The sequence below is a fragment of the Physeter macrocephalus genome, chromosome 17 (assembly GCF_002837175.3).
Source record: "Physeter macrocephalus isolate SW-GA chromosome 17, ASM283717v5, whole genome shotgun sequence".
In the NCBI taxonomy this organism is placed as follows: domain Eukaryota; kingdom Metazoa; phylum Chordata; class Mammalia; order Artiodactyla; family Physeteridae; genus Physeter; species Physeter macrocephalus.
This window is the reverse complement of record NC_041230.1, coordinates 35,583,939-35,610,264: the sequence shown is the minus strand read 5'-3', so window position 1 is coordinate 35,610,264 and position 26,326 is coordinate 35,583,939. Positions and strand designations below refer to the sequence as shown.

Below are 26,326 nucleotides of genomic sequence, written 5' to 3'. Positions count from 1 at the left end.
CTATCTTGGCAGGAACTCACTCTCATAAATCAATATCTTAAAAACAGACACTTTTCCTGATAATAAATAAATAAATAATAAATGCAATCATGAGAGATCCTGTTAGAGAGTAAAAGGAGCAAAATAAAACAAAAATGAAGGGGGGAATTTATTCCTTCCAGATGCATATTTGAAAGCAGTGTTTGTTTGTTAACTCTGAATTTTGCCTATATTACCCAGCAAATCTGCTGACAACCATATGCGTTTAAATAAAACCTGACATCATATCTTAATTTTAATATTTTGCAATGTATAAAGGCATACCCTAAATAAACCCTGTCTTTAAGTAGATTCTTTTTTTATCTTTTTTTTTTTTTTTTTTAACTGAGTACAGTTGCCTCCCTGGTGAATCAGCAGTGGAGTTCTTTGCAGCTCTGAGTGTGTTGGAATGCATGGGCAGTTGATGAAGGAGGGATCAATGCAAATGGATTATGGGAGGGAGTATTAAGTAACTCAGTGGAAAAGTAAGACAAAGTGTTTTCTAAACCGAAGCTCACTTACCGCAGGACAGTTTATTTAACTTTTAAAACGAAGGCACTTTTAAATTGTAAGTGCTCGTGAATAATGCACGTTCATTAGAACTGGAGGGAAAATTTCACTGTTATTTGGTTTAATTAGCCTTCAGACAGTCACAGAGTTCCAAGATGCTTATAGAGATAAAGCATTGTTCTCAGAGTCTGTGTGGTCAGGGTTTCTGCTCAGGCAGAGAACCTAGTACACAGGATGTTAAATGAGATGGGAGTCTGAGAGAGAAGAAGAGAGGAAAGGAAGAAAGAGAAGGGGGAAAAAAAAGTGTGGGAGAGACTAATGATGCCGTTTCTCATGGCAGGCCGAGGACTGGTGTCTCTCTCCCCTTTCCTCTCTCTTTCTACTCATTTAGACCATGTGAGGTGCTGAATCCAGAGAGCTGGCATACACAGCCTTACAGGCCACAGTAAACAGTGGCCAGAGCCTTATTCTATTGCTGTCTGGCACTGAGTACTCATCAGAGGATGTTGTGAATAAGCACTGCCTTTTTCTCGAATTTTTCTGGTTATTCCAGTTGAAGAAAAACCTTCATTTACTCCACGAACCTCCTTATTTGCTGGAAATCCTCCTGACACGGTCCTCTGCACTGGCATGATTTCACAAATTAAGATTACTTCTCCACGTTCACTTTTCTTGAAGAAAATGGCCACCGTGATGATCACCTAACATAGCAGCCATAGCAGTGGGGGCCCCTACCTGAATTTAGTTTAAGACACACAGAGACCTCTTTTCAGACATTGTTAGGCTCCACAAGTGAGATCAAACAGTGAGAATTTAGAACAGCATCCCTGCCATGGATGCTGTTTTATTCTCAGTAAGAACAAGCATGGATGAAGGCAGGGGTAGACATATCCCCTAATTATGGTACATTCACCCCCACCATGATCTCTGGGTCTGTGTTACCGATGATCACATCCTGAACGCTCAGGCCTATTACCATCAGCCCCCAGGCCTGGACCACCTATTCAGACTTAGAGGCAGTATTGCCGAGCGGCAGGGCCAAGATCAGGGTGAGGAGAGTGAGGCTAAGACATACAAGTGCAGAGTTAGATCCTGTCTGGATTTATTTATTTATTGGCCACACCACATGGCATGCAGGATCTTAGTTCCCCTACCAGGGATCGAACCCGCACCCCCTGCAGTGGAAGCGTGGAGTCTTAACCACTGGACCGCCAGGGAAGTCCCAATCCTGTCTTTATTTAAAATGTTGATATTTTGCTCATTGTGGATTTTTTCTAGTGATCTTGATTTTTTTAAATGTTTCCTTAAAATATTATTTATCTTGATTACTGAGTTTTTTGGCATCCCCTTATATTCTGTGCCCAAGGACAGAGCTCCACCTGACTCACCCTAGTTCCAGCCCTGCCCAGCAGTTTGATTCTTCTCAATTCCAGCTCCACTGCTTACAAAGTACTAACCAAAAATGAGCTACCTTACTTCTCTAAGACTCAGCTACCTCATCTGTGAAAATGGAGCTCCTCACAATTCCCATGTCCTAGGATTGTTGTAAGGTAACGTAAGGATTGGGTGCAATGCCTGGTTCACAACAAGCACGCAGTGGCTGCTCGGGCCTTGTCGTCCTCTCAGAAAGAGACCTGAGCTTCACTTCTATAGACTAATGGTGGCAGGTAGAAGTTCTTCCTCACGATTTTTACGCCAAAATCCTTCACTAAACTTTCCCTTAGGCTTGAGGCCTCTCCGAATTAGTGATGAATTGTTTATTAGTACCTGCCTTTAAAAAAAAAAATCATTTCATAAGTTTAAGTGACCCATCCCTCTTCCATTTAAAATATTCAAGAGGCAGTCGAGATTTGAGAGTTAAGTATCGCTTTTGAAAAGTGCCTGCCTCCTTCCTACCTTTGCATTTCCTCCCCGCTTGTTTTTACATATGGGTTGCTGTGGAAAAGTTGCCCTGAAGTAATATCTTACTGGGAAAGCTTGCTAAGCATGTGATGTTGAGATATTCCTCACAAGGATTGCTTCCCTTTAAAAGGGACGCATTACTATTCCAGACTAGCTTAAATGATAATTAGTCTCTTGATAAATTGTCGCCATTTGCAGAATATGCCTGTTTGTTTTTCAGGTAAATGTAGTTTGGGGTTTTCAGGAGGGTGAGCAGTGACAGTCTGACTCGAGGGAAGACTGCAGCTTGAAGAAGCTCTTGCCCTGTCTGCGGTCTTCCTCGGACCCAAGCAAAAGCCCAGGGATTTGGCATCACGTTAAAAATAGCAGGAACCCTCACCCCCACGCAGCTGTTGACGGTGCTCTGTTTTCACACCCAGTATCGCAGTCAGGCTGGGCTTTCCAAGGCTCCTGGTTCTTCCAGATTGTCCTGCTGTGTCCCATCTGTGGCCTCCTTGTGTCATCTGTTCCTACCCCAGGCCCTATGCCTTCCCTCCTGAGTGCAGGGTGCAATGAAAGGGAGGCTCTGCTTGTGTTTGCTGGGCAAAGGGCAGGGGAGAGAGCCGGCTCTATGAGATGCTACTCTGTGAAAGGTGCTGCACCCACTACCTCCTTAATTCTATGCAGTCACCCCATGAGGAGGGTACTGTCAGCTCCATTTTACAAGTGGGGAAAATGAGCCCCAGGAGGATTCCAGACACTTGTCCAAGCTCACCAGGCTGAAGGCAGGAAAGCCGGGAGTCCGAGCCTGTCTGACTCCACGTGCCCAGCAGTTTTCCGCTATGTGTGACGTGCGTGGCAACCCTGGGCCTCCTCCGCTTCCTGGAGAAGAGCAGCTGGACAGAGAGCTGAGCTGACGGCTTGACCCTTTGCCCCTACAGGGTCCCAAATCTTGACCATAAAAGGGGCCTCTGAGATCTTATGGTCTAACTCTCCCTCTCAGCAGGTTTTCTGCTCGCCACGAATCCTGCAGCTGCTTAAATGTCCTGATGACAGCATGCTAGCGACCTCTCTGGAAACCCATGACATGAGAGGTGATTCATTAACTCTGTTCATTAAAATGCCCCATCATCTGAGGAGCTAAAATACCCCTCTGCTGTCACTTCCTCCCAACAGTTACTTTGTCCCTGCTCCCCATCACTTTTTCCTTCTCCTGACAGCCCTACAAATATTTGAAAATGGCATCCAATGACAGTTAAAATCCAATAAAAAGTATTTATTGAGCACTGTGCTAAGAACATTCTATAATATGAGACTTATCCACAGTGACCCTATGAGCTGGTAAAATTATTGCTAGCACCTTACAGAGGAAAAAACCCAGACATTCCCAGTGTTCCACAGCTGGTAATTGGCAAAGCTGGGATTCAAACTCGGGTATCTGACACCAAACTTAACCCCTGTGTCAGTGTGCTCTGCCATTCAGTGCTTCAGCTAATCTGGCGAGATACAGTTTACAGACCTCTCACCATCCTCATCTCTCCCATCTACTTCCACTCCATTTTGTCAATGTCCCCATTAACATGTGACCTCTTACATCAGAGTCTCTATTGCAGTCTAACCACCATACGGTGACTGGACCTCCTCCTTCCTGTAACGAGGACTGGACATCCCACTTTACCAAGTAGAACTCTCAGGAATCAGATGTTTGAAGTCATTAACTGAACTATCAGCTACTCCAGCCAATCTTCTTTTAGAGATGAGGGTCCAGGGACCCAGAGAAGAACCATGACTTGCCTGAGGTCACTTGGTGATTTAGGAGCACCGGGGAGCAAGAGCTGCGGAGTGGGGGTCTTGGCTCTTAACCCGATCTTTCACCACTGTCTAAACGCGGAAGCCTTTTTATTTGTTTTTAGAGTCTATGTACCTGTGGTCTGATTCTTATTTAAACATATCATCGGTTCAAGTATATATATGTGTGTATATATGTATATATGTATGTGTATATATATATGTGTATATATGTATTCACCCTGTAACATCATTTGGCAGTTAAATTGTAACATCTATATACGGGGCTTTGCGTGAATCTACCATTCGGAAGTCATGGTCAGCCAATGCAGTGCCATTTGATAATATTTTGCAATATGTACCATTTGACTTCACCCTTCAGCTCTGTCCTATCTGAAAGACATCTACCACTAATACCTCCATTCCAAGTTTCCAGAGATAACAGAGTAGGAATGGCATCCTCACCTTGCCACCCCTAAGCTTTCACGGGGCCCTCTGGCAGGGTTTGGTTCGAACTCCATCTCAAACTCATTTCTTTGTCCCATACTTTATTGAAAGGCCTGGGCTGGGCACAATGAAATGGTCAAATCACACGGCCTTCCCTCAGAGAGCTGACAATATCAATGGTGCAGAACATACTAGGTCTGTCTGTAAAATCTCAAGGCCTCATACTGTCTGTGCTGCAAAGGAAGTATAAACAAAGAGGACCACAGTAAGGACAAGCCACATGCAGTTCAGTGATCAGGGATGGTTTGGGGAAGGAAAAACAGCATTGCACTCCTGCACGGTAGGAGGGGACCCTAGAGGCCACCCAGACCCACACGTTATGCCATTCCTGGCTACCATGTGCTGGTGATGGCTGGAGCATCACTAGTCATATGGAGCTCGTTACCCCTGGATGCAAACCACTGAGACATGAGGAACTTTCACTTTGAGAAATACTTCCTTAGGCTGAGCCAGGCTCTGTTTCCCCAGAGGTTGTATTCTTTGGTACACGCCTTTGATGTCATGCAGAATAGATACAATTCTTCCTCCCCACTGCGGTTATTCAGGATCTAAGTTGTCTTCCAGGATGCCTTCTCCCTGGTCTTAACATCTCTAGAATGAACACCCCATTCATTTTTGCTCCAGCCCTCCTCGGAGGGAAGGACTGAAGACAGAAATCTAGAGGCAGCTAGACTCTAGACTATCAACTCCCTTCTACACACTTCTTTTATTGCAGCCCGAGGCTACATTACATTAGCTTTTATTGCCAGCCACATCACCCAGAGGACTTATGCTCCACAGTTTATTTGTTTATTTGTTTTTCCTTATGTGCTGCTGTTAAGTCACATTTCCCCACCTGTCCCTGTGCACATAAGACATGATAAGGCACCTTCAGCGGTGCTAGGGAGTCAGGCTGCCTTGCTTCAAAGCTTGCCGCTTCCCAGCTGTGCAAGTCACTATATCTATTTCTCAATGTCCTCAACTGTAACACTGGGTTAATGATATCTACCTTATAGGATGGTTCTGATAATAAATGATATTAATATATAAAACTGTTTAAAGAGTGCATGGAAGGAGGTTGCCGTTATTATTATCTCTGTTATACTTCATATCTATAGTCTGGGTCCATTGATCCAGTCTTCCAAAATGTTTTTAAAATTTAAACCTTTAGTCTATTGTCCAGAATATCTGTCACCCCTCCTAGCCCCATGCAATAGGTTGGTTTACTCAGACACCTACCTTTCTTATTAGAAACAAAACACAACACAACAATTAAAAAGACCAGAATAGAAGCAGGGACAGAATCTTGTTAAACTACAGAAGACACTCCTTTTGAGTGATTCCACACCCTGGAATGCAATATTCTTCATGTTACTCATTTCTTGTAATGCATAATTGCCATTTTGTTTGCTTGTTTGTGTGTTTGTTTGACTGCATAGCACCCAAATCCCCCTCCTGTGTTTGGAGACTAACCCACAATAAGACTCTATAGAAAGAAAGCCCTCCTTCTACTCCACAGCCTTGAAGGGCCATAGAGTTGCTTCCCTAGCTCTCCTGGAAGCTAAAACGCTGATTCAACTTCCCAGTGTGCTTTAAATTTGCATTCGGTATCTTACACTTAACGCTTGTGCACGTGAGCATGTGCACACACGCGCGCACACACGCACACACAATCACTGGCCATGAAGAACTCCCTCTGGTCACTGCGGCAGTGACTGCTGTATCATCCAATTTCCAAGGGTGACCGGGGTGGTGGAGCAAGCTACCGCTACCCGTGTTCAGCGGGGACAGCCACAGTGCCCTCACCCACCTGGTTCTGTGGCAGGATCTGGTCTGTGGTTCTGACTGCCCAGGCTCCTACATTCCTGACCATTTTCAGACCCTGCTTCTCTAGTCTTCCTGCAAGCACTGTGTTACCCAGTGTCTGTATCTGTTGCTTTGAACTAAGAAGCCCAAAAAGGCTTCATTTCCCTGCATATCCTTGCAAGACTGTTGTAAGAAAACTTATCTCCTGCAATACTGAGTGGGGTATCTGGCTTTTGAGTTCCTCTCAAATGCTTAATAGAATGTTGATAGACAGTTAGATGTTAAGGTGTGAGGACAGAGCAGAGAAAGCCTTTATTAAACATTGAATGGTCCAATTTGGGTTGAGCCAGAATTGGGCAGGATGTCAGGACCCGAGCAGAAGCCTAGTGATAGGCTCGGGAGCTCAGAAGATGAAGTGGGATTTCCATAGGCGGCTATGGTGGACAGCATAACTGCTAGGCATCTGAATGGCAAATGGTCTCTTGGAAAGAACAGGGCAGGTTGTATGGTAAAGTGGCCCATGGATGCTGGCTCTGGAACCAATGCAAAATTCCCAAAAATATTATCCAGAGGAAACTAAGGCCAAATTCAGGGACAAGAGTCCAAATTGTATTCCTAATCTAAGGGCAGCCAGATAGAAAGGAGTATTCTGAATTCAGAGCCAAAATCTTGAAGAAGGCAGGATGGAATACATAGGAGCTCTCTAGGCATTGATACGAGCACAAAGGATGCCCCCATAAGAATGGGCAAATGACCTCACCACATCCCAGCTTCTGGAGGGGACAACTCCCACACCCTCCCAGCATCCTGGCCTCTTTGCTGGCCCAAGGATTGGATGATCAGGTGGAAGTTGTCAGTGCTTCAATTAGGGCAAATTAGGGCAGCAAGGAAAGACAGAGGAAAGCTTCCTCTGCAGCTGGTCCCTTATCATCCCAGGACAGCCTAACCCACTGCTGAAAGGAATCAGCATCATCCTTCCAGAGAGTGGAGCTTTCAGGGGAGCTCAGAGTTTCAAAGCTTCTGAGACTTGCTAGCCCGTCTACTGGGCCAGGGAGTTAAACCATTGAATGGTTTTGATTTTGTGGTTGATGGCACTCCTTGCCCAGACCTGACCCAGTCGTCACCAAGCTGCACAGAAGTCTTGGAGCCATGCATTTCAGCTTCTATGTGGTACTCCCTGACGGGTCACCGTGGACACAAATCCAGATCACAGACCAAGAATGACCAACTAAACATACGTGAGGCTGGTTGGGCAGCTACATCAATAGTTATCTTTCCATTGTCTAACTTTTTAAAGCATGCATATTTAAAGGTTTTAAATATTTAACAACATATTTAAAGGTTTTATAAAATATTTCATTGACCATAGCAGCAAAACTGTGTTTAAATTCCAAATCCAAATTGAAAATCCAGCGTACTTTATGCAAACAACTCCAGTTCACAACACTTTGCCCTAAAATATCCCAATAGCAAAGGGAGCTTGCTCTTGAACTGTCTCACTCTACTATATACTTCATATATAGGCACAGCTGTAGTATAAGGTGTAGTTTTCATTTTTATTATTATTCTTGGGAACTTAAGAAGCACTATATAAATGAAGCATCACTATTAGTATTATTATCGTAGAGTAAAAATTGCAATTTAGCAGTTAGAACTGGGCACACTCGCCTTCAAAGTAATGCATTGGCGATCTTGTGTTTTATTCATCACTGTTCCTCCTGCAAACCTTACAGAGAATCTTCAACTTCAGCAAACCTCCACAGTGCGTTTGGGAGCATTAGTCAGGAGACTAATGCAGCCTGAGAGGATATGTCTTTGAAGTGAGGGACGGATCCTGCGGAATCATTTCAGCTGCTCTCTCCCCATGAACCCCCTCCTGCCGTGCCCCGCATTGCAAGCCAGAGAGGGACCCGGTTTTCACTTACACAGAGGCATGCCTCATGTTCTTCTCTTATTGGGTGCTTAACTTCTGTCTCATTTCTCATGAATGGAGAAAGACAACCTGTCAGCAAGTTTGCAGCCAATTGCTGACAGATTTTCCCTAATAGGCTGTTCTGTGGTTTCCTCCTTCTAGGCAGACCAGCCTAGTGAAACCCTGGCGTTCTGATAAATAGCTGTGTGGCCTTGGGCAAGCCAATTAACCTCAGTTTCCTCATCTGTAAGGTGGCCTTTGGGGTTCTTTCCAGCTCTAAAATGGTCTGGCTCTCAAATCTTCTTCCACGAATCACTTGGCATGTTGCCTCTGACCAGCACACCTCAGCATTCTGGAGAAGGAGCCGCGCAGACAAAACCGCCAGGATGTAAATGCACAGCTTTGTTTTGCCTGCTGGTGACAGTGGGAAGAGGAGGCATGCAGGGTGGTGAGTCTGGGACTCTCTGTGAAGTATGTTGCATGTCCAATTTGGGGCTTTGGACTTCATTCCCCAGGTTCTAGGGAGCCTTTGCGAGTTTAGAGCAGGGGAGTGATGTGTTCCATGCTTTATTAAATGGTTTCTGGACCAGCATTGAGAAGAACTGACAAAGGGGCAGAGACTCTAAACAGGGAAACGGACAGGAAGCCGGGACTAGAGGGCACCATTATTACAGTCACTGATGTGTACTGAGCATTTACTATGTGCACACACAGTGCTCAGCACTTTCCATAAATTATCTCAATCCGTCCTCACTACAACCTTAATGAGGTGGAAGCTATAATTATCCCCATTTATAAAACATGGAAACCAAGACTCAGGGTAGTTAAACAATTTTCCCCAGTGTTATGTCCCTGGTAAGTGGACAATCTGGGATTTGAACAGAGAGATTTTATGTTCTTCACTGCTCTGTTACAGCAAGACAGACTTAAGAGGCTTCCAGAATAGGTTCATGAGACTTGCTACTGATTGTCGATAAGGAATGGGAATGGATATTTTGCCAAGCGCTTACTGAGTGCCTGCTACTGAGCCTTCCAGAGATTATCTCTTTGCATCTTCCCAAATAAACCCCAATATCACATTGATAGACAGTTGCAAAGGATTTGAACTCAGGACATGAAAGAACCAGAAAGCTTTTCCTGTGACTCTTCTAATGCATCCCAAATTGCCGGATTCCTGGCTTTCTCCCCACCTGGGATGATTTATAGATGACACCAAATATTGTTTTCTGTCATGTGCTCATATGACTTAACTATTTTAAAAGATGTGTTAGGCAGAAAAGAAGTTGTGATTCCATGATCCATGTTCTCTCTTGATATTTTGGCTCCTCTCCAGCCCTGGCATGGGTGAAGGGAAGATGCCATCAACAGTGTCACAGAAGAACATTTATTTGGCACCCAGGGTTCAAAATGTGTTTCTAGGGGATGTTGAGAGAAGACATGTAAACCCAGTCTTTGTCCTTCAGTGGGCACTCTCTACTTCTGCAGCAAAGGTGGGAGAAGAGAGTCACATTGCAGCTGCTTTGATGCATATTTTTTTTTATTTTTTTGCGTTACGCGGGCCTCTCACTGCTGTGGCCTCTGCCGCCGCGGAGCACAGTCTCCGGATGAGCAGGCCCAGCGGCCATGGCTCACGGGCCCAGCCGCTCCGCGGCATGTGGGATCCTCCCGGACCGGGGCACGAACCCGTATCCCCCGCATCGGCAGGCGGACCCCCAACCACTGTGCCACCAGGAAAGCCCTCTGATGCATATTAATAAGGACCCAGGTTTCTGAGAGATAAAAAAAATCATCTACACTGGATTTGAAGAGGACATGAAGAGGCAACAGATTTGACACTCCAAGCTAGGACTCAAAAACAAATGCAATTGCAAACACCAACCTGGCAAAGTCTTGTTCAAAGAGATGAAGTCCACAGGGTCTCTGTGCTTAGTATTTCTTTGTCTGCTCTCATATTCTTTGAGCATTTTCATCTGTATTCCCCTTGATCCATCCATTTCCTCATCCCTAATTTGTTAATCAACTCACCGTGGGACAAGAGGGAACTCACTTCCCTTGTCTGGATTTGTTTCCTCTTTTGTAGAATAAGAAGGTTCCAATGGAAAACTGCCTCCCTCAGGAAGAACAGCTGAGCTCTGTTTAAAAAAGTCCAAAAAGAAGAGTCAGTCACCCTGCTTGACCCAGAGAATACCTGTATTATGCTCCTCTTAACCCAGCTCCTGGACTTCAGATTTTCATTTGGACCGTGAAAACCAAATGGGTGGTAGGCTCTTGGAAACTCAGAACTTAGTCCTCAGCTCTGGCAAAGAGCCTCCAGAACCTGTTCCCTAACTCGTTTAAATCAAGGGTTATAAAAACAAAGCAAGTGAGACAAGCTTTGTGGGTAAGAATGTCAATTGATTAAATTCACGGAAATAGCATCACTCCTCAAAGATTGCCTGCCTTTGCTTAATGTTGAAAATATTGATACTATCTCTAGTACTGTTTCCCCTGTTTTTACATTTGCATGGGAAATGACTCGACTAACATTTTTTTCTGAAGATGGTCTTCCTCCTCTGAGAAAGTTACACTGACTGTATTGGTTTGGCCCACTGATCATGCCTCCCCATGCAGGGATGATTTGGATGCAAAAGGGAGCTATTTTAGAAACAGTAACTTTACCTGCTTTGTTGCACCTCCTTTCAGGGCTCAGTTGGGCTTGCTACTGGAGAGCATTGAGAATGCCATTCACATGCTCTTGAACGTGAGAAATTGTGCTAATACAACTTTAATTTTTGTACCAAATTGAACAAAACTAACTAACTAAGAAAACTAACCAACTAAGAAATTAGTTTGTCGGAAATAATCATGGCTCTTGCAGAGGTGCCAGGTTGGCTAGTTACTGAAACGTGACTGTTACTTCGTGAGGTGACATTTGTGTTGGGCGGGTGTGTAGATGGAGGTCATCCAGCGTGCTGGACCCGGTTACACCCCCTGGGGAATTCCTAGGGGCCATTCCTGGCAGAAGCTTACCCCAGCTAGGAATATTCCCTCATCTCCCACTGTATCTGGCTCCCCTTCGGCCTCATTCCCAGTTCCCTGCTGGGCCTTGTACAAAAACAATACAAAACAAAACAAAACAACGCTTTATGTAAATAGTTTGATTTCTATGACATTTGTGCTTGACCTTAAATGAAGACATTGTGACTTGATGCTGTGTCTACAAAGGTGACCCTGGGGATGCAATGTAGTTTGGGAAAGACTTCTGTCACTCATTATATTGAACATGTAGAAACAGATTTTAAGTCTATTATCTGTGAGGCCAGAAGTCTTTTGGCTTCATATTTCATAGGCTAACTTTTGAATGTTATTTCCCCAAAGCACTCAATAATTTTTGCAGGATCCAGGGCACTGCAAATACTTCTGAGTTTCCAAAGTCAGCGTGGGTTCCTCCTCATCTTTTGGGGTTTCTCTTTTGAGCTAATGCAGCACAGAGTGATATAAATTCAATATCCTCTCAATGCTCTGTCGTGCCTTCATAACAACAGTAAAAATGTGTACCATTCCTTGATGATCTTGATAATGTGCTTTAAGTTCATTATCTCTAGTTCTGTGGACAGCAGGGAAAGTCTGATCTGAGTATAGAGCAATGATTAAAAGCTCACTGTGAAGAAGGTTCAGACTAGGAAGCTTGAGATTTCACTGCCACCATTTTTCAGCATGTGTGGCCATGTGTATATAACTTATCCTTTTTTGTATCAGTTTTCTCATCTGCACCGTTGGGATGACAATGGCATCTACAAAGATCTGAGTACTTAGTAAATGTTAGCAAATAATCTGTGAGTGAGAAGTGTATTGTTATTTCTATTCCGCAGAGAGGCAGTGGAGATGCAGTGAGTTTAGACACTCTTGCCCTGGGTTATACGGCAAGTGACACTGTGGATATTGTATCCAAGTTCTCAAGGTCTCCAAATTCATTTGTTCCTTTCTGTTCCCTCTACTAAAGTTTACTCAGCTATTGTTTCTCTCTTCCACCCCAAACTCTCATCTGGATTTGATGAGGACTAGTTTTCCATTGCTTATGAAGGTTTCACGCTGTACTTTTTAAAAATCTGACATAAATAATGCTCTCTTTCCCAGCATGACTCATATTTGCATAGCTCTGAGGATGTTAAGAACTCAATTTTCTCCACTAAATCCTTTGTTTTTGAGCTTTTGTATGTTTATAATTGAAATATCAGGACGAGGACGATAGCCCTCTAAGCCAGTGCTGTCCAATAGACATGTAACGCAAGCTACCAATGTGAGCCACACATGTAATTTAAAATTTTCTAGCAGTAAAATTAAAAAAGTAAAAAGGAAATACGTGACAATTTTAGTAATGTATTTTAAGCCAATATATCCAAAATATTATGATGCGTAATTAATATAAAATGATTGATGTGATATTTCTCATTCTTTTTTTCATACTAAGTCTTTGAAATCTAGTGTGTATTATACACATAAAACACATCTCAGTTGGAACTAGACACATTTTAAGAGCTCAGTAGCCACTTGTATCTAGTAGATACTGTGTAGATAGAGCAGGTCTTAATTTTTCAAAGGACAATTTATACAACAAAACATTTTTAAACAACTATTGGTGAGGAAGATGCTCTGTAAGACACATTATTATGTTATCTAATTTTATTCTCAAAACAACCCTGTACTTTCACCCTTATTTTTCAGACAAAGAAACTTAAGGCTCAGGTTATGTAACACGCTTATCATTATGCAGCTGGCAAGATGCAGAACCTGAATTTAGATTTCACAGGGAATTCCCTGGTGGTCCAGTAGTTAGGACTCCACATTTCCACTGCAGGGGATACAAGTTCAATCCCTGGTCAGGGAACTAAGATCCCGCAAGCCGTGCGGCACAGCCAAAAAAAAATAAAACCAAAAATAGAATTTAGATTTCACAAATTTTGTCTCCCTTTCCAGGGCTCTTCCTACAATACTATAACCACCTGATGATGATGATGATGGTGATGCCACGATGATGAAACATTAGTAATATTAGCATAATAATTCTGTTAACCCCTGGTATTGGTGAATTTATAACACTTTCTCTTACATTGTCTCACTTAAGCTTGTGTTTATTCACATATGATACACAATCCTTTAAAATAAGTACTTACATCCTAAATGAGCCCTGAGCAGTTTGCAGATAGAAAGGTCCAAAGCGAACCAAGAAGATGTGATAACTCAGTGAACCCAGCTGCTTCCAATGCCAGGTTTATCCAGGAAATCAGATTCATGTGAAGGTTAGAGAGAGTTTCAATGGAACGAATAAAGTATGAACAGTAGGGAGATGCAGTGTGGTGCTTGGGCCATGTGGGTACGCACGTGTGTGAACGAACATGCTTGTGTTAAGACCTGGACAGAGGGAGACAAGGAAGGCACAGGAGACAGGTTCACGGCCACATGCCAGTCTTTTTTTTTTTTTTTTTTTTTTGTGGTACGCGGGCCTCTCACTGTTGTGGCCTCTCCCGTTGCGGAGCACAGGCTCCGGACGCGCAGGCTCAGCGGCCATGGCTCACGGGCCCAGCCGCTCCGCCGCATGTTACGCGGGCCTCTCACTGTTGTGGCCTCTCCCGTTGCGGAGCACAGGCTCCGGACGCGCAGGCTCAGCGGCCATGGCTCGCGGGCCCAGCCGCTCCGCGGCATGTGGGATCTTCCTGGAACCGGGCACGAACCCATGACCCCTGCATCGGCAGGCGGATTCTCAACCACTGTGCCACCAGGGAAGCCCCACATGTCGGTCTTGGCACCTCTTGAACCACAGCTTCCTTAGCCCCCTTCTTTAACACTTCTTAGCTCCATTGAAGCTCTCCCAAGTCTCCACCCCAAAGCTGGGCCTAACAGAGGGATCCATAGAAAGGGGATGGCCAAGATAGAGTCATTCATACCCAGAGATAATCGTGGCTTCTAGAAGTATGAGTGAGCTAACGTTGACAGAAGCTTCAGACCTTGCAGTGTGGGCTACCTGAGTACAAAGCAAAATACATTAGATTAAAAATGCGTCATCCATCAATCCATACATTTAGCAAGTTTTCATGATACGCTGATAATCAGTTAGGCTGGAGATAAGAGGGTGGACAAGACAGACATAGTTTCTACTCTTATGGACCTTATATTTTCGTTTGAGGGGAAAGCCAATAAAACATAAACAAATGAACAAAATATTTTTTCAGTACTGATGAGTGTGATTGGTAAAACATGGCAACGTGATGTGTTAGGAAATGACTGACATTAGAGAATAATAGCCACTCTCTCTGCCCATCCCAGCTGAGGAGTACAGCTGATGAAGAAAGATGATTGTGATGTTATTTACTATTATTGGGGGCCTACAAAGTGATGAGTAGAGGAGAAGAAGGAAGGAAGAAGGAAAATAGAAAAAAAGAAAAGTGAAAAAGAAGGAAGGGAGGAATGGAGGGAGGGAGAAAAGGAGGACAGGATATCAGTGTCATGGCTGACATTTTTCATAAATGATTACAGGGAATCTCAGCATTTGTTCTGAGAGTCAGGTCCCCTCATGTTGAAGGACAGCCCCAGAGAGGGAAAGGAACTTGACCAGCAACACAGGTGAGATCAGGGCTCTGCCAAGGGCAGAATCTGGGCCTCTTGGTCACGGCATGTGTGTTCATGCCCATGTCTCCTCATGGGTGTTCACTGCCTTTATGCCAGGGACGGTCTGTCTTAGCAATGATGTATTGGGGTAGTGGTATGCATCTCTTGGGGCTTCTGAGAGGTGGATGAATGTGTACAACAAGTTTGTGTAAGTAAATGGCTGAAATGGATAGATTTATTAGAATATAGTTCCTCTGAGTAATGAAAAGAAGCTTTGAGATGATGCCTGGAAGAAAATAGCCCATGCATATTGGAGGGATTGCTTTGAGGGAGAAAGTTATTAGATTTTCACTTCTGACAATATAAAAAAAAGCAACTAAATGTCCATATCAGGAAGAAACATTTACATTAAATCTGAACTTCTGCCTTCATAAGAGATGCTAACTATTAGTGGAAGAACAGAGAATTGTTTTCTCAGAGGGCATTAAACATAGCAATTGTCTACCCATCTTGCGTATCACCAATAAATGCCATTCTGGTGGAGATACCCTGGTTGCCCCTTAATCCAACTTCCTTAAATTCATTGTCTCTTAGGTTTTCTTAAGAAATTTGAAATTTTACTTTTGGGTGCAGGTAAGGAGACAACTGTCATTCAGGGGAGTTAAAATGTGTCCCTGACTGCTGTCAGGAGATTGTATAACCCCTTCCATTTCTTTTGAGTATGAAATGTTCTGTAGTTTCCCATTTGTAAATATTGATGTACGCATAGTGCCTCCTCCAGGATTCTATGAGGGAAACGGAATCAATAGGATATACATATCTTAAGAGATTTATTGAGAGGAATTGGCTTAAGCTATTGTGCGGGTTGGCGAAGCATGTCTGAAACCCAAAGGGCAGGTGGGCAGGAAGGGCAGACGGGAGCTGAAGGTGTGAGCTGACGCTTCAGTCCTCAGGTGGGATTTCCTCTTCATTAAAGAAGCTTCCATTCTCTTCTTAAGGCCTTTCACCTGGCTGAATCAAGCCCACCCAGATTATCTAGGATAATCTTCTTTACTTAAAGAAAATTGAGTCTAGAGTTTAATTACATCAACAAAATACCTTTGCAGCAACACCTCGATGAGTATTTGACTATATAACTAGAGACTATAACCTAGCCAAGTTGACATAGAAAGCTGACCATCACATGTAGTAACTACATTTTCTAAAAACTATATTTTAGATGGTGTTGTATAGTAATCAAAGGGTATAATGAGTATGAAGGAATGTAAAATATGGTATTTCTCTTAACAGTGTGAGAATATGGTTGGCCATACCCAGCTATCTAGAGCTCATCTCTTCCAAAGATGTTTGGAGACATCTTTGCATACAACCAATTAGTTGTGATTCTGTCTTGAAACTCACTATGATGTCACACTGAGAGGCAATGCAGCAGACTGGACAGAGCTAGGAGTGAGGCCAACCTGGACTCAAAGCCTGGCTGTGCTATGTAAGAGCCATGTGAGTGCGTCTGTGACTTAACTGCACGAGAGAATAATACACTGCCTCGTAAGTTCTGGTGAGATTCGCTTGAGACTTGAGAGAGGCTTGTGCAGTGGAAGGCAATATAGATACATACATGCATAGATATGTGTATTTATGTATGCAAACACACACACATGCACACAGAAGCTATTTTAGCAAGCATCCATTTATACACAAAGCATCTACTAGGTAATAGCCACAGTGCTAGGTACTAGGCACACTGAGGTAAAACTATCACAGTCTCTTCCCTTAAAGTGCTAATAGTCTGGAGGAGGAGGATATAATTAAATTGGTAATTTCAGCATGTTCTGATCCATGCTGTAATGCACACATTTAGAACCATAAAAAGGCCTCTTAAATGTTGAATAACTGAAAGCAAAATTAATTAGCTAGAAGTCTATTCTTTGAGTATATGCTCCTTGGATGACCATGAGGACCAACTCTGCCTTAATAAGGAATTACTATGTGTTAGGGTTTAACTAAAGCTCTGGACAGGCTGCCAGGAGAAAGGTGATTGGATTCCCAGAGGTTGGCCAGGTGAAGAGCTTAGACAGTATGGTTTATTTACTTGTCCATTTATTTATGGCTGTTTCTGTTCTTAAGAGAATTTGAAATGGCCTTCATAAATACCAGCTCTGCACTAAGATTTCAACAAAATAAAGTTAAAAAGAAATTAAGATGGGGAGAAGCAAGAGGAAGGTTGTAAGGTAGAGCAAGAAACTTCACTGAAAAGCACACCATAATTTATGACGTACAGCACTGTTTCCTAGTAACCTAAGCAGCTGGAGAAACACCAAGAGTTAGACAACCACCACAAATGAAAAATGCATTCGTTTCCAGGTGAGACAAAACATTTCTTGGCACTGATGCCAGTAGAATTTCTTTCAAAGAGCCTTATAAAGAGACCAGTGCCTTTAACAGTATAACAATAAGCCCAGAAAACTGCACACATAGTACATATGTATTTACCTATAGATGTATAGATGTACATATATATCAATATATACAGAGAGAGATGTATATATATGTATAGATGTGTGTGTGTGTATGTATGTATACACACATATCGCTAGGGTTGCTTAATTCAAGTGGGGGCCCAAGCATACTAGACCAGCTTAGTAATCAAGATTCTTAGGTAGTGACACTTCCGTGGAATTTAGAAGATCCCGTCTCAGTCCAGCATCTCCCCAGTCCTCTCCTCGTTCCTTTAACACACTGCTCCATAGCTTCCTCCCACAAGGAGCCAAGAGGACATGGACTAGAAATAGAGGAATATAACCAGGTAAACCAGAGCTGCTGATTGTTCTAGAACCACAGCACTCTTCAGAGTATTGGGCTCTGAGCCACTGAGAGCCCTGAGTTCTGGGCATCTCTGTCTCTAGTCTCCTCTACTAGCTTCACACAAGGCTTTTCCCTTTGTGGCCCCAGAGTTTACCTGTCTATGAGTGGGTTACTGGATTCCTAAAAGTCTTTGGGTCTCAGAAATAAATAGTGAACAGGTACAGCATCCAAGGTGGGTTTTAGCCTTCGGCCTCCCATGAACTCCTGAGAAAAGAGATTTTTTTTTTCTCATTACCGGAAGTTTAATGAATCTGTTTAGTATATCACATCATTACATAAACAACATTAACACAGGGTTCTCTTTATGTATATACAGACATACCTTGGAGATAGTGCAGGTTTGGTTCCAGACCACTGCAAAAAGCAAGTCACACAAATTTTTTGGTTTTCCAGTGTGTGTTAAAGTTACACTGTAGTCTACTCTATACTGTAGTCAAGTGAGCAATAGAATTATGTCTAGAAACATGTGCACACCTTAATGAAAGATACTTTATTGCTAAAAAATGCTAATCATCATCTGAGCCTTTAGCAAGTCATAATCTTTTTGTAATAGTCACATCAAATATCCCTGATCACAGATCACCATAACAAATATAACAATAATAGAAAAGTTTGAAATATTGTGAGAATTTCCAAAATGTGACACAGAGACACGAAGTGAGCAAATGCTTTGGGAAAATGGCACCAACAGGCTCGCTCAGCGCAGGGCTGCCACAGACCTTCAATTTGCAAAAACAAACAAACAAACAAATAATATCTGCAAAGCACAACACGGCAAAACAGAAGAAAATAAGGTATGCCTGTATTTTCCTGTAAGGAAAAGCCTCTCAGGATGAGGAGAAACCACAATGTCTGCTGCAGAATCACGGTTAATGGTTCTGTGCAGGAATGGGACAATGAGCGTACGGTGTGAGCCGAGTTCTAAGAGAACTGGGGAGGTGTGTCTGTGGACCAGGTAAAGGGCCACCTGGCACCTGGCCTGGGCTTGCTCACATAGCTGTAGCCATGTCCCACAGCTCCTCTGTGTCCCAGGAGTCCCTACCAATAATTGGAAGATAGTGACAGCTGCCATCTATATTATGGTTGATGTGCAAATGGCTATATAAAGAGAGAATTATACTTAGGGATTTGATAGTGCCAAAGACACCAAGAAAAGGGATTCCTATCACTTTTTAAAAAATTTATTTATTCATTTTCTTTATTTAATTTCTTTATTTTTGGCTGCGTTGGGTCTTTTTTGCTGCACGTGGGCTTTCTCTAGTTGTGGCGAGCGGGGGCTACTCTGTGTTGCAGTGCGTGGGCTTCTCATTGCTGTGGCTTCCCTTGTTGCGGAGCACGGGCTCTCGGAGCGTGGGCTTCAGTAGCTGTGGCATACGCATGGGCTTAGTTGCTCCGTGGCATGTGGGATCTTCCCAGACCAGGGCCCGACCGAACCTGTGTCCCCTGCATTGGCAGGCGGATTCTTAACCACTGTGCCACCAGGGAAATCTGGGATTGCTATAGCTTTGGTCCAAAGGACTTCCATTTCCCTTCACTCAGTGTGAGTGAGCATATCTTTCCTCTGCTCCAGGCTTAGAGACAGCATCACCAAGAAGCTCTGGAAGAACACTGCCCTGGGAGTCAGGAATTCCAGATTCTCACCCAGATTCTGTCATTTTTTAGTTATACCTCGGGCAATTAACTTTCCCTCTTGGGGCATCTGTTTACATTTTCTTTTTAAATAATGGAGCTAAACTTGGTGACCTCTAAGAACCCTTCCAGGTCTGAGAGTATACCACGTACTAATTACAGTTCTACAAGAAGGAGCTATGTGAGTGAACCAGACCGACCCTGCCCTCTATGAGACTTCTGTTGGAAGAGGCAGAACATCCATGATAGGACCATCTCAGATTGGGGTAGTTGTCATAAAGCACATAAATAGAGTCATGTAATAGAAGGAGCTGAAATGGCTCATTCAAGCTAAGGAGACCCAAGAAGACGTCTCTGAAGAAGTGACATAATTTGATGTTCCTCTTCATCCTTGCAAACTAAACAGTTAAAATGACATCTGAAAGAAGAGCTTTGTCCTTTGCAAATTCATCTCAGCAATAGCATTAGATGACAGAACTGATTTACAGAGAGGTCTCCTGCACTAAATTCTTTGTGGAATGTGCCAGGATATAAATAAAGGAAAATAAATAGAGAAGATTTTTACATCTTGAGCAAGAGATAAATTTGTAGCTCTGGGACAGGGATGGGGCTCCATAAATAATTTTCAAGATGCATTAATCAATTCAGAGAATGTTTATTGAGCACCTACAATGTGCCTGACTTTAAGCAGGGAACTGAGGCTAGGATGTTTAATCATCTAGAATCTTCCTGCAGAAAAGCCTAGTCTAGAGAGAGAAGCAGTATATAAAAATAAATATCTCTCTCCCACTGTAACAGTGGTGGTGGGAAGGGATATGGGACACTCAGGGACATTGGTAACAGTGCTGGTTTGATCAAAACAGTTCACAGAAAACACTAAGGATGAGTGTTTCAGTGCAAAAAATAAACCACCGAAGTTATTTTAAAGTAATGATATTATTTCTGCTGAGATTTTACAAAATTCATCTCACATTTTGGGGAATTAATACTAAAGAAGTAGCTTGAAATGTTAAAAAATCAGATGCACAAAATATTCATCATAGCAAAAAAAAAAAAGAAAAAGAATGCTTAAATATCTGTCAAGAGTAGATCAGTTAAATAAATTATGGTATATTTTTATGGTGGGCTGTAATTGTCACTGGAAGTATTCACAAAGAAGATGTAGCTACATGGACATATGCTTAGAGTCAAATGTTAAGAGGTGCAAAGTAGGCCACTGAATTATCTGTTCAGTGTGATTTCAACTTTCTACATACACACACCAGAGGATGGAAAGGAGTCATTCTGAAATACCAGTGGCAATTATGTAGTGAGGGTATGATGAATTATTTTGTTTTCTTTTAAAATTTTATCATCTTTCAATTTTTCATTACTGCACATTAGTACTTGAGAAAGAAACATATTGAACGTAACTCCAAACCTAGGGTATTTGGAGAAGAATGAAATAGTGGTTCCTTCTAGTTCAGTCTGTTTCTGATGAATTAGTCATTATTCCTCTGGAACAGAAGCTGAACCTTGAATTTAAAAATAAACTTTACATTTTGTTTTTAATTCTAGGCTTTTGCAATATCGCAATTCATTTCTACTGTCCACATTTTTTTCCCTCTCTCCAAATTTAAATGAAGCAAGAGTAGAAAGCATATGTGAGTTTAGAAAATCTGGTTTTATTGTGTGTTTCTGTTGGCAGTCAGGAAGAACTGAGGAAAGGGGCAGATCTATTAGAAATAAAAAGGACCTTAGCATAGCCGTTTTATAGCTAAGAGCGGTAAGGCTTAAAGATGACGGGTGGTTTGCCTATGGTCACGTGGCTAGTTTATAGGGACATTAGGCATCATCATGGTACAGATGTGCAGAGTAAGGCTAGGAAGGATATGGCCCAAGATTCAGTGTTGTTTTGGTGGTGATGGTGGTGCTGTTTGTAGAGGTATTGGTGATAATGATGATCACGGTATTTAGAGGCAGAATGAAGACTAGGGATCATGCTCAGTTAGAATTTCAGTGCAGTCGTCGTAAGAGTGTAGAACCTTCAGGATACATCCTTTTAAAACCAGAAGCACAATGTCAGAAAGAGAGCCAATACTAAATCAGATAGAACTTAAGGTCTAGATTTAAGCATTGCTATTCCATGAAAACTCAGAACATGTCAATTTTCAGAATAGAAATGTTTATCTCCATATCTGAATTTTAAAATTCATTGTGCATATGTTCTGTGATTTAAAAGTAACAGTCTCTTCCATTTTTCTCATTCTATTGCAAATTGCAATCGCACCATGCCATCAAAAAGTTATTTAGTGACAACTTCTGGGGAGCCAGAAAGTTTCCTGTAATTTGCATATATTTTCCACATTTGGAATGCTAGTGATTACATTTTTTTGTGTTCACTTAAAATAATATATTATTATTGAAAATAAATATAATAATAAATGCAAAATGTTGGCTCTAATGACATATGCTAAACATTTTCACAGTGCAGCACAGCATATGCTTAGTTCTTCATTAAGAGATTTTAAAATAACTCGTATTTAGCACGAATACATTATCTTTTATTCAAAATTAATTATATGCTGTTTTGTGTACCATAATTTAAAGTGCTACCCACTTCTAATATGTAATATGCAAAAGAAACTATGGTTACAATTCATTAGAATTGGCTTCTTTCCTTTGCAATTTAGTGGCATAATGAATACATAGAGCTGAAATGCTATTTGTTACTTGAATCAAAAGTTACATGAAGTGCTGATAACTAACAGTTACAAATCCTTCATTTTTTAAAATCACAGCATGCCTCAAGAGAATGGAATAAGTCATGAGAGTAGTTAAGGCATAATTAGTTATTTTGCCATTCTTTGATAGTTTTTTTCTAATATAAATTTATTTATTTATTTATTATTTATTTTTGGCTGCATTGGGTCTTTGTTGCCACGCGTGGGCTTTCTCTAGTTGCGGCGAGCGGGGGCTACTCTTCGTTGCTGTGCTCGGCCTTCTCATTGCGGTGGCTTCTCTTGTTGTGGAGCACGGGCTCTAGGTGCACGGGCTTCGGTAGTTGTGGCTCACGGGCTTAGTTGCTCCGCGGCACGTGGGATCTTCCCGGACCAGGGCTCGAACCCGTGTCCCCTGCATTGGCAGGCGGATTCTTAACCACTGCGCCACCAGGGAAGCCCCTTTGATAGTTTTAAGAACAAGTTTTTAGAAGGGCTACTGGAACTAGAGGGTAGAAGAATATTTAGAAATCATTTTGTATTCTTCAAACACAGAGTGTTATTAAATTGTTTGGCATGCCCAGACAGACACTTCTTTGAAAGCAAACTATGACTTTTGTAAGGAATTTGATTCTAGGTATCTATTAAATAAATGTAACATACCTTCTTAAAAATGAAACCCCTTGTCTCAAACAGTGACCTGTATTAGTTGTCTGGTTAAGTGACTGCAACTTTTGTTTGATCATCTTCTATTTCAACTCTTTTTCTAGTGATAAGGAAAATAATAAGGTTAAATCCTTAGAGAGGGTAATATAGCTCATGACTGGGAACCCAGAATTGGAGCTTATGTCTCTTTGTTTAGGTAAGGTTGTTATTTGGTTTGCATGCAACTTACTCATATTGTCACTCAACCTTAATTATTAGCGAGAAGTTCAATAAGGGAAGCCCATGTGAATACCATGTTACCTTAAAACTAAGCAGATGGAAGGACAAAAGCAAAGTGCATCAAAAGTGAAAATGAAAATTCCTAAATGCAGTTTCCATTTTTGAACTTTATGGTGACATCTTGACTTCTTCATTAAAAGTGACAGGACCTTAAATACTTCTACTACTACTCATGCTGACCAGGGTGGAATAAGATGAGTACTCTAATACTTTGCTGATGGCAGTATAAATCAATACCGGAGGGCATTTGTCAAAGTTTTTCTTGAGATTAAACATATACAGACCCTTCGTCTTAATTGTTTTACTTCTGGATATCTAGCCTTAGGAAACACCTGAAACACAAAGATTGAGTCACAAAAAAAAATGTTCTTCCAGGTGATTTCTTACGGTATATAAATCATACTTTAATAAAGCTGTTAAAAATTGCTACTTCTTGATATCTAGCCTTAGGAAACACCTGAAACACAAAGATTGAGTCACAAAAAAAATGTTCTTCCAGGTGATTTCTTACGGTATATAAATCATACTTTAATAAAGCTGTTAAAAATTGCTCATCATATGTTTTTTATTGGAGTCAAAAGTGAAAACATGCTAGGGCTTCCCTGGTGGCGCAGCGGTTGCGCGTCCGCCTGCCGATGCAGGGGAACCGGGTTTGCGCCCCGGTCTGGGAAGATCCCTCCCACATGCCGCGGAGCGGCTGGGCCCGTGAGCCATGGCCGCTGGGCCTGTGCGTCCGGAGCCTGTCCTCCGCAACGGGAGAGGCCACAACAGTGAGAGGCCCGCATACCACCACAAAAAAAAAAAAAAAAAGTGAAAACATGCTAAATGACTAGCCCTTAGAGGAAATCTTTAAATAGTAACAGTTCATTCATACAACTTAGATTTGAGAAGTCATTTGTTAGATTTATGAAGATATTTTTAATAATATGGGAAAATGTGGTATAGTTTTATCAGAAGATACATAAAAAGAATTGCATGCAAACCACAATCTCTACTTTGAAAAATAAATTTTAAAAAGCATGGTTAAAGTAATTAGAAGGTAATAAACTCAGATGGTAACTAATGATGGTTATCATTGGGTGATAAGATTATCAGTACTTCATTTTGCAGTCATTTGTTTATTTATTCAAATAAACAACTTGAATTTGTTTTAAACCTCTGCATTTTCAAAGTGTTCTTCCATGAAAAGGAATTACTGTTAAAAATTAGGAGAAGGGAATTTTAAAATATTAAAGTGAGTCGTTGTCTTTTAGTGGCATCTTGATGATATCAAAGGATGACCACGTGTGGCATATTTTAGAGTAGATTCAGCTATAGTCCAAAGATAGTCCTTACCTGGGAGGAGGACCCAATTAAATAGGATTGGCAAAATCCATTATCCTTTCACTTTCTCAATCATAGTTATCGTGTATCAGCCTTGAGATATCACGTGGAACATGTTACATCACAAACAATTCACCTAATGCAATCAATTTACATAAATCCTCCCTTTGACATTTAGCCAACAGTGGGGTTTTTAATTTCCATCATTTGTATCAACTGTAATCAAAGTGTTAAGAGCCTGGAATTCAGAATTTGATGACTACAGCGGTGTGTGGTGAATGATTGGCATTAATAAGCCAGCCCTCGCTGCTCAATACCTTCTCATGGACAGGTCGTCGGTTCCAGTCCAGGATGTAAATGCATTTCCTGCAACTTGTTAACTCAATTACACAGTCCTCTGAATCGCTGCAAACATTTTTTATACAAAGCGACTTGTAGAGTCTCTATGGTAGCTGACACTTGATAATTCCTGTGGGAAGGCATGAAGAATTAGACTAAATTCCCTGGATTCTGAAAGAAAGGGAAAGAGATTAAGACACTGAAATTGCTCAGGCTGTGCTGCTGTCATTACTGGAGCGAGCAATCCTGTGTCAGGTGCAAAATGTAGTAGCTCTGACTACCCCGTACCTATCTTCTGGGACATTTCCAATTCACACCTGACTCTGAAGCCTGCTCTCAACTGAAAGATTCTGGGGTATGCTGGTCTAGAGCTTCCTTTCCTCTCAAATGATATCATTTTTTTTTTCTCGTTTAAAATTCACTCTGAAGATCCTAAAGTCGAATATTTGACTTAGATGTTTTCACACACACACCCAAATTAGATGCACTCCCTCTTACTCTCTGTTATGGAACATCTAAGAGCATACAGTTCTGTGGGATGTCCAATCTCTAGGCCAAACCCTGGCCTTCAGAGCAAAGGGTCTTAGGACCTATTTCCTTACAAGCTCTGGGATTTGTCTTTGTTTTCCAAGGGTTTCATAGGAGGTGGTCTGCACACCGTCTGCTTCCATGTTCCTGGGGACCCTGTTTCAAAGGAAGCTTCTAGGACCCTAAACCCAGCCTTGTGCAGCCAGATGGGGGGTGGGTTCTGAGAAGCTCCATTTATAACAAGTCTCCAGGTGATGGGGAAGCTCTGTAAAGTTTAAGTGCTGGGTTAGCTCTTGTCCATTTTCAGAAAGCGTCCACACCTACTGCCCCATTCTTTACTTCTTAACAGCTTTCTTGACAGAGGCACATGGATACTCAGAAAGGGGGAATAAACATTCTAATATCCCAGAACCAACAGAGATGAGTCTAGGACTTGACTTTCAAAATGTGCTCACTGGACCAGCAGCATCCATATCACCTGGGGTTGTGTTAGAAATGCATTTAGGTGGTCCATCCAGTGACTTTCTGAGTCAGAAACACTTGGAGTGGTTTGAAGAAGTCATCGGGTGCTTCTGATGATTTATAAAGTTTGAGAACCACTGGTCTACAGTATAGATGCCCAGTCTCCCAGCGCTAGCTGCATGCCTTCATTTACGCAAGGTGTTCACCTTTCTGATTTCTGTAAAGGATGAGACAGTGTTTTCCTTCAGACCACAGTTCTTTTTAGAGAAGCTCACAGACCTAAAGATCCAGAAGAGATTTTAGAATCAATGTCATAGGCAGATGATGCCTTTAAAACAGATAGCGGCCCTACCAGGAAGAGGGAATACTTTGGTCTCTTAAAAGCAGCCCCCAGGGGCTTCCCTGGTGGCGCCGTGGTTGAGAATCTGCCTGCCAATGCAGGGGACACGGGTTCGAGCCCTGGTCTGGGAAGATCCCACATGCCGCGGAACAACTGGGCCCGTGAGCCACAATTACTGAGCCTGCGCATCTGGAGCCTGTGCTCCGCAACAAG

General features: G+C 42.2%; 1 protein-coding gene and 1 long non-coding RNA gene across 18 annotated transcripts in view; one reads left to right on the top strand and one right to left on the bottom strand.

Annotated features, from left to right (window-relative positions):
* Nucleotides 1-26,326, top strand: part of CDH11 (cadherin 11) — a 154,523-nt gene that overhangs the window by 12,577 nt on the left and 115,620 nt on the right. The gene's annotated exons all lie outside the window — the stretch shown is intronic.
* Nucleotides 1-26,326, bottom strand: part of LOC114484000 (uncharacterized) — a 57,817-nt gene that overhangs the window by 11,175 nt on the left and 20,316 nt on the right. For 3 of the 16 annotated variants that reach the window (XR_008615505.1, XR_008615504.1, XR_008615508.1), the window contains exons 7-9: nucleotides 24,762-26,052; nucleotides 22,840-22,942; nucleotides 20,542-21,515 (exon numbers count right to left, since the gene is read on the bottom strand). This is a non-coding gene — a long non-coding RNA (uncharacterized lncRNA). Of the gene's footprint in view, nucleotides 1-385; nucleotides 10,171-10,280; nucleotides 10,534-14,325; nucleotides 14,403-17,942; nucleotides 18,053-20,541; nucleotides 21,516-22,839; nucleotides 22,943-24,761; nucleotides 26,053-26,326 lie in introns of those variants that run through there. The other 13 variants (XR_008615509.1, XR_008615510.1, XR_008615507.1 and 10 more) reach the window with 12 other exon arrangements.